This window comes from Sturnus vulgaris, chromosome 20 (assembly GCF_052056855.1).
Source record: "Sturnus vulgaris isolate bStuVul1 chromosome 20, bStuVul1.hap1, whole genome shotgun sequence".
NCBI lineage: Eukaryota > Metazoa > Chordata > Aves > Passeriformes > Sturnidae > Sturnus > Sturnus vulgaris.
Window position 1 is genome coordinate 9062589 of NC_142262.1, and position 7657 is coordinate 9070245.

The following is a 7657-nucleotide window of genomic DNA, read 5'->3' on the forward strand; positions in this document are numbered from 1 at the left end:
GGAAAGTGCTTTGTACCCCAAATGTCAGCAGAGATGGGACTCAAGCACTAATCCTGTGGTGTATTTAGGATGCTGAAGCCTCCTGAATCTCGCAGTTTCAGGCAGGAATAATTTCTCATTTAAATCAGAGTTGAGGCAGCCATGCAGAGCGTTCCTGATGCCTGTAGGCGGCATGAGAGCGTGTCTGATCCGAGCTGGACAGACAGCCCTGAGCTTGTGCAGCTCTGCAGGATAAAACAGACGCCACCTGCAGATCCTGGCTTCACAAAGACCCTTCTGGTCTCAGTCCCCCATCCCTGCGTGTGGCTGTGGCTTGGAGGATGCAGGGGTGCAGGGCAGAGCACCCCAAGCCCCAAAGTTCCCCAAAGCGCTGTGAGGCTGATGTGGGGTTGCCCAGCTGGAATCAGGCCCCACATCTGGATGTGCTCACCAAATCCTGCCTTTGGATGGAACCTCTGCAGCACTGGCCAGGAAATTCTCACCCTCTGGACACCACAAGGAGCTGTTCCTGCACAGCCAGGGTCCATTGTCCCAGTCCCCACACCGAGAGTGCCAGCTACCACAGCCCTGGTAGTGCTGGGGCAGCAATCATTGCTCCTTTCCCTCTTATTCCTGAAGACACCTGTGGGATCAAAATGATGGTGTTTGCCCATCCATCACCCATCCATCCACCACACCTCTGCCCCCCAAGCAAAGACAGAGAGTGATTTCCTCAAGTGGAGGTCCTAGGTTGGGTGTTTTTGTTACTGCCCTGCATTTTAGGGGGAGGTTGGTAAGAGATGCCCTGGAGATGCTGGCTGAAATGCCCCTCACCTGCCTTGGGCACACAGCTGTGCCAGCAGCACTGCAGCACGGTCCAGAGGCATCTGTCTCCTCACTGACTGCAGAGAGAGCCTCAGGTATTGGCTTAGGCTCATTAGGATACTTAGGAAAGAAAATCAAAATTAAACAAATGTTTATGGATTAAACTCCTGGGTAGGAGGCTCTTACAAGGGATTCTGTTTACTTTCATTCATTTAAGGAGAACTAAACTGAGTCATGGTCATTTTAATTCTGCTAAACACACTACAAAGAAGTAAAATGTGAGCTATCTTAATCCACTTGAAAAATCAATTCAGTTTAATTTTCTTGAGTGTCTTGCATAGCTTGCCTTTGATTTTTCATGTTAATTGGTTTCATTGTGGCTGACTGAAACCTAGCATGACCATAGATTTCCTCAGCCACAGAGAACTCCTGTGGCTGTGTGCAGAGTGAAAATGCAAAGCTCCTGTGCTGGGTGCCCAGGATGGAGGATGACCCTGTGCAGGTCCCATGAACAATTTACAGGATCACTGTGGTTACAGGGTACCTCTGGAAGGTTCAGATCCAGCCTCTCTGCTTAGAGAAGGGTCAGCTGGAATAAACTTCTCAGGACAATGCTCAGTTGGGTTTGAATATCTGCAAGGATGCAGAGTCCAAATCCTCTTTGGGCAAAATTTTCTCCCCCTAGAAATTCCCATCTGACCACCCTAACAGTAGGAAAAAAAGGTTTCTCTGATGTTTCAAACTTAATTTTTTTATTTTTCTGTTTCTTCCAGCATGTGGCACATAGCTGGAGACAACCAAAAAGTGACCATCACTGCAGGGGAACTGATACAACAGAGGGGACTGCTGTGAGAGGTGTGCTCTGGGGACCCAAAGTCACTTTTGCAGCCCCTCACACCCAAGGTCAGGACAGGAATGGGTGGGAAGATGAGAAAAATCCCTGCACACACCATGGCTCTTCAGCAGGATGGATCAAGCTGAGAGCAGAAATTGGTGGAGCTGCCACAGGCTGCTGAGAAATTCAAAATTTCCACCCCTGAGAAGTCAGCAGAGCCATAAGAAAAAGTGGCTTTTACAAAGCACTTTGCAGAGTAGGTGAATCCTTCATCTCTTCGTCCTGCAGGTGGGGAAAATGAAGCAGGAGTGAAAGAAATCATTTTCCAGTGGTTACCTGGCAGAGAAATGCATCCAGGTGCCAGCTCAGCGCTGGGCCAAGTGCAGTGTGAGTGCCAAGCCTCTGCCTTTATCCCAGGTACTTCCAGCCTTGGGGCTGTGATGGATAAATGCTTACTGTGCTCTCTGTACAAAACAAAACCAGCAGTGCCAAGATGGGGTAGAGGGAAAGAAAAAGTACCAAGGCATGGGAATCTGCTAATGGTTTTAAAAAGACCTGGATAAAAGCCAGATTTTAATTTTTGATGGTTTTCCTGGAAAGAAAAATAACAATTAAATGCCAAAAAAAGGCCAAAACAAAGCCATTGGCTGTTGAAATCCAGAAGTTTTAAGTTTATTCTCATTAAACCCCTATAGAAGCATGTGAAATGGAAAAAGAAATCTGCTTTCTTATGATCCAATAAGTCATGAATCATTAAGGTTGGAAAAGCCATCCAAATTCGTCAAGTCACAAAAAGGTCCAGCAGGATCCAGTGTCTTGGAGATGGAGCTGGGCAGGAGATGCCCATTTCCAAAATAATGGCAGTAACAACCAAATCCCCTCAGCAGCTCCGGGGTGTCTTCTCCACTGCCCAAGGCCAGGGGGCGAGGGGCTGTGCAGCTGCAGCAAAAGCTGCAGTGGAGCTGGGTGTGTCCCAGCTGCTGCTTGGAGAGGCTGCTTGGTCTGAGCTCTGAGAAATGCCAAATTACACAATTAAATCGGTCCCTGCTGGTTTTAAGCCTTATGGATCTGCATTCCCGAGGGTGGACTGATGGATTTACTGCTATTTCACCAGTGCTCATTACAAGAGTGTTTTGTTCCAATGGGCTGGAGAGGAGGGGCTGAACATTGCACCCCCATCAACCCCAGGAGAAGAGGATCTGATGCTGTGGAGGGTCCAAAGGGAACAGCGTGGATGAAGCAGAGGTTTCCCACTGGCTCTGTGGCCTCAGGGGGCTTTGAAATGGGGATTTGTGAAGCCTCCAGCAATCCCAGGCACAGGGCAGAGCTTCTCCTCTCCTCTCCTCTCCTCTCCTCTCCTCTCCTCTCCTCTCCTCTCCTCTCCTCTCCTCTCCTCTCCTCTCCTCTCCTCTCCTCTCCTCTCCTCTCCTCTCCTCTCCTCTCCTCTCCTCTCCTCTCCTCTCCTCTCCTCTCCTCTCCTCTCCTCTCCTCTCCTCTCCTCTCCTCTCCTCTCCTCTCCTCTCCTCTCCTCTCCTCTCCTCTCCTCTCCTCTCCTCTCCTCTCCTCTCCTCTCCTCTCCTCTCCCCAGCTGTGTCCAGGTTTGTGCTTGTCCTGCAAGAAATAAGATTTCAAGTAAGTGAGATGTGCTCCAGTTCACCGTGATGTGGATAAAAGAAGGAACAGACACAACTTGTGCATTTGAGCTGTTGCAGACATGGAACCATCCAGGGACTCAAATCCCATGTTCAGGTGCAAAACCAACTCCTGTACCCAGGCTCAGGCTCTCCATCCCCAGCAAGGCCACACCAAATTCCATCTCCCAGCACCTGTGTGTGGGTGCTGCAGGCTGCAGGAAGGGATGATGGTGGTGACACTGTGTGCACCCATGTCCCAGGGCCACAGCCACGGGCAGAGCTGCTGAAAACTCCCCCCAAGGCTGGCTCTGCTGCTCTGCTCAGCTCTCACTGAGCTTGGCAGCCCGTGCCTGGAAGTTACATATTTTATCCTGCATGCCAGGCTGCTCCATCCCCAGGCTTCACTCAGGGATTGCCATGCAAATAAGCCCACTGCTGCCTGAGACTGTGATAATTAAAAGTGAAGTTGTAAAACAAGCACCATCAATTTTTGGTGCACGTCCCCAGCAACACATGGTGATTGCACTGAGTTAGGAGACATTTCCAGCTACACAGCAAACTCTAAATAGCCTGGAGAGAATACATGGGAATTCAGCTTGTGCAGCGATTTCAGATGTCAAAACAAGTTTCCTTGTTAATATGAAACTATTTGGACTTTGCATTTTTAATTAAAGCTTTTAATTATCCAGTGGTATTTTATTAGCTTTTATGAAGACAGCTGCTTTAAATGCTATAAGCCAAATCTGTGCTCTGAAGCACTATTTGTCCAAGACAGGGTTTCAGATGCAAACAGCCTTCGTCTGACTAAATGGGGAAGTTTAATTTAAACTGGAGTTTACTGTCCCAGCTTGATTGAAACCTTTTTATGGCAGAAACAATAAACAGCCTCGGTGGGAGTGTTTGTGCACCCGTGGCTGGGAGGGGATGCTGTGCCTGTCAGCCCTTCCCAGGTGAGCATCAGCTGCCTCTGGAAGGGATTTCTCTGCCCACCCCACCTCCCTTCTCATGTTGTTTTGTCTTTGAGCACTAGATTGAGACTGGAAGGTCCTGGGTGGAAGCCTTTTGCACCCCTCTGATGGGTTTTGAGGTGCCAAGACCCCGGAGCTGGTGCTGCTGGTGGGTCCCCAGCACAGGAACTCAGGGGAGCTGAACTCTCTGGGCTCTGGTCTGCAGCTCCAGGCTCCAGAGATGTTTTGTGCTGGCTCTGCAGCTCTGTGATCACAGCCTTCACCCAGAAACAGGCAGCACCTGTTCATCACACGAGGTAATTGTTGTGCCCAAAAAAATGTATTCTGTCACCATCTTCATGAATTGTTAACCCAGCTGTTGCAGTGTTCTTTATCTTTTCCAAACCCATCCTCCCTCCAGGAGATCTCTCCTGTTCATGGCCATGCAGTCCCAGGGCAGGGCTGATAAAATTCCATCATCCCATTGGGAGATGCTCCACCCAGGGCCAGGGGCCAAGCATTTCCTACCCAGATAAAATCTGAGATCTGGAACACCAAGGCAGCCCTTACCCACTGGTTTCCAGGGGACAAGAGCTACCAGACCTTTCTACAGGATCACTGCTTCAACAAGATCACTTCATCTGGACTGCTGCCACCACCCTGACTAGTGGGGTGTCAGGTTGTGTTCTGACTCTGGCAGTGCTTTTCTTTTTCCTATTAAATTGTATTTCTGGCTTGGAGTCTCTCCTGTTTTGCTTTCAAACCAGTACAGTTGTTCATTGGGATTGTGTTGTTTACAGCTGAACGAGATGTAGGAGCCTTTATCCTGCCTGTGCAGGAGACCAGGCAAAGAACAGAACTCCTGAATACCATTGCAAGGGAAGAGCTGACAATCAGAGCAGGTTTCAGGCTGGAGCACAGCCCCGTGCTGAGCACAGCGCTCCGGCTGGAGACCTTACTCTTCATCATTGTCAAAAATCATCAGAATGTTCTAAATCATCTGTATTTTGCCAAGAAGAAAGGCAAAGCAGGCAGCTTTTGAGCAGTGAGCTGGCAGGATCAGGGGCTGAAGAGATGATAGCTGTGCCTGGAGCTGAAAGGGCAGCTCAAGACCCCCTGTCATTTGAAAAAAACCTAATCTTGCATGAAAAAAGTGTATTGTAATGGCTCAGAAAAGTTGGAAATGATGAACAAATGTGTCCAGTTCCACTTCAGGTGTTACAGCTGAGTCAGAAAAAAGTACCAGGAAAGCCTGAATTCTGAACACAGCAATGAGCCTGTTTCTATGCAGAAGTCTCTGTCAGGAGGAAGAAATGAGGATCAAGAAGTGGCACGTTGGGTGTTTGGTATAAAGCAGAGCATGTCAGGTTCAGGAGCACAGCGTGGTCACTCCCTGGATGTCCCTGCTGGGATATTTTAGGGGGAGAGATCCTTTTCCCTTGGACTAAAACCTTGCACATGGCCAGGGTGTGCTGTAGCACCAGCCGTGGTGGCTCCATCCTGCCTGGTCCCAGGGCTGCTGGCAGGGAAATTCCTGCATCAGAGCTGCTCTGAGACAGGGCAGATCTTGTCTAGATCATCCCTAACAGCACCACGGGTGCCAAGGAGACCCCAGGACTCACAATTCCCTTTCCAACAAGTAGATGTGTCCCAATACCAAACCACAGGGTTTTATTCACCCCTTGACTGCCCCTTTTTTGTTTCTTCTTCCCCATTGGGATCTCTAAGGGAAGGTTTCCAGAAAAAGATGCAGTATTCTGTGTCAGTACCCAGCCTTGCTGCAGTCTCTCAAGAGCTCGTAATGATGAAGATTTAATGCAAATCGAATGGACTTTTCATCTTAGCAGAAAAGTATTTACAGCCCATTAAGTAGATGGGAAAACTGGTCATTTTTTTTGGAGGGGAGCACAGGAAAAAAAAATAGCACTGTGTGTAAAAATGTGGCTACAAAAGGCTCTTAGCTGGAGAAACTTAGCCTGAGAAATTTATCAGCTTTGAGGATGGAAAACTCATCATTTATATATAAAAATATATCACTTTTAATTGCACAGCCAGCTTCAGCTTTACTCATTAGCTACTCATGCTACTTTGCCAAGTTACACAGTGGTGAGCTGGCTGGAATATTTTATTTCATATTTCATCCTGGACCAGAAAATTCAGCATATGGCTCCATCAGCCTTTGTGATCTTCGGCCACAGGACAGGGAAATGAATGCAGAAAAATGGAGAGAGGCTGGGAAGCAGGACAGGAAGAGGAAGGTGAGCCCCTGGGAATTCTCTAATGCCTCAGTCAGGGATGAGCAGCCCTGGCACTCTCGGGTGTCTTTGGGGCTGCAGGGCTCTGTGTACCAGGGCTGATGGTGAGGTATCAGACCCGGGAGCATCTTGGTGAGGGGGCTTTGAACCACCTTTAGGAGGTCTGACCCCTCTCCTTCCCCCAGGTCACACCTGCATGCCCTCCCAGCATGTGCTTACACCACCTCAAACACCTCTGATAAGGCCCTGACTCTGCTGGGATGGCCAATTTCTGCACCTAATCACTCTCACTCCTCAGACAGTTTTTCTTAATGCCTTGCCTGAAATATTTCCATTTGTAGCTCCTGGCCCTAGCTCTCCTTGTTTTACTGTTTCCAGATCATTTGAATAATCCCCCTTTTCCCTTTGATGGTATTTCCCTGGAGGTATTTATAGCATTATCACTCTCCCCATTTAATCTCCTTTCTTACAAGCCATATAAAATTAAATTTCCCATCTCCTCTCCTTTGCCTGCTGTGCTCCTTCAGCTCTGTGTGTTTGTGGCAGTTGGTTTGAGCTGTGTGCAGTTTGGGGTGACTCTCCTGGTACCCCCTGAGCCCACCCTGGGGAAGCAGTGCCCTGCTGTGCAGAGCCTTGGGGCTGTTCAGTGCCTTGGAGGGTCTGCAAAAGACCCCATGGAGTTCAGCATTTCCCCAGGCCAGGAGATCTCTGCTGGGAAGCCCAGGGTGCTGCCAGCAGTGTCTGTGCTGTTTGGAGTGTTTAGGTGACCCTAAAAGGTGCCCAGTGTGCAATGGGCAGCAGCTGCAGGGACTGGCAGGAGACTGGGGGGTGTTGGGAACCTGCAGAGAGATGCCAGCAATGAGGGGATGTGGAGAGGGTCTGCCTTTGAGATTTGGGGTATTTTCTGAGCACAGAAACCCCACCAAGCTGCTCTGAGCATGAGGGACACTGGCAGGGCAGCACAGCACCTCCAGTTGTGCTGTGAAACCACACGAACCCAACAAAGGCAAACCCCTGCCCTTCTTACCCACGGCAAGGATCAAACAGGGCACAGAGGATTGCTGCTGGAGTGTGAAAAACACAGTTTTTCTCTCAGAGTTCCTCAGAGAGAGATCAAAATGTAGGGTTTGAATTAAAAATTCAAATATATTAAGCCACACAGACATGAAATAGAGGTGTAAG

At 49.0% G+C, this 7657-nt stretch overlaps 1 long non-coding RNA gene across 1 annotated transcript; it reads left to right on the forward strand.

Annotated features, from left to right (window-relative positions):
• The first annotated feature begins 1493 nt into the window (after positions 1-1493).
• Positions 1494-5102, forward strand: LOC148221589 (uncharacterized). Its single transcript, XR_015807782.1, has 3 exons — positions 1494-2056; positions 4304-4537; positions 4642-5102. It is a non-coding gene; the product is annotated as an uncharacterized LOC148221589 (long non-coding RNA).
• The last annotated feature ends 2555 nt before the right edge of the window (positions 5103-7657 follow it).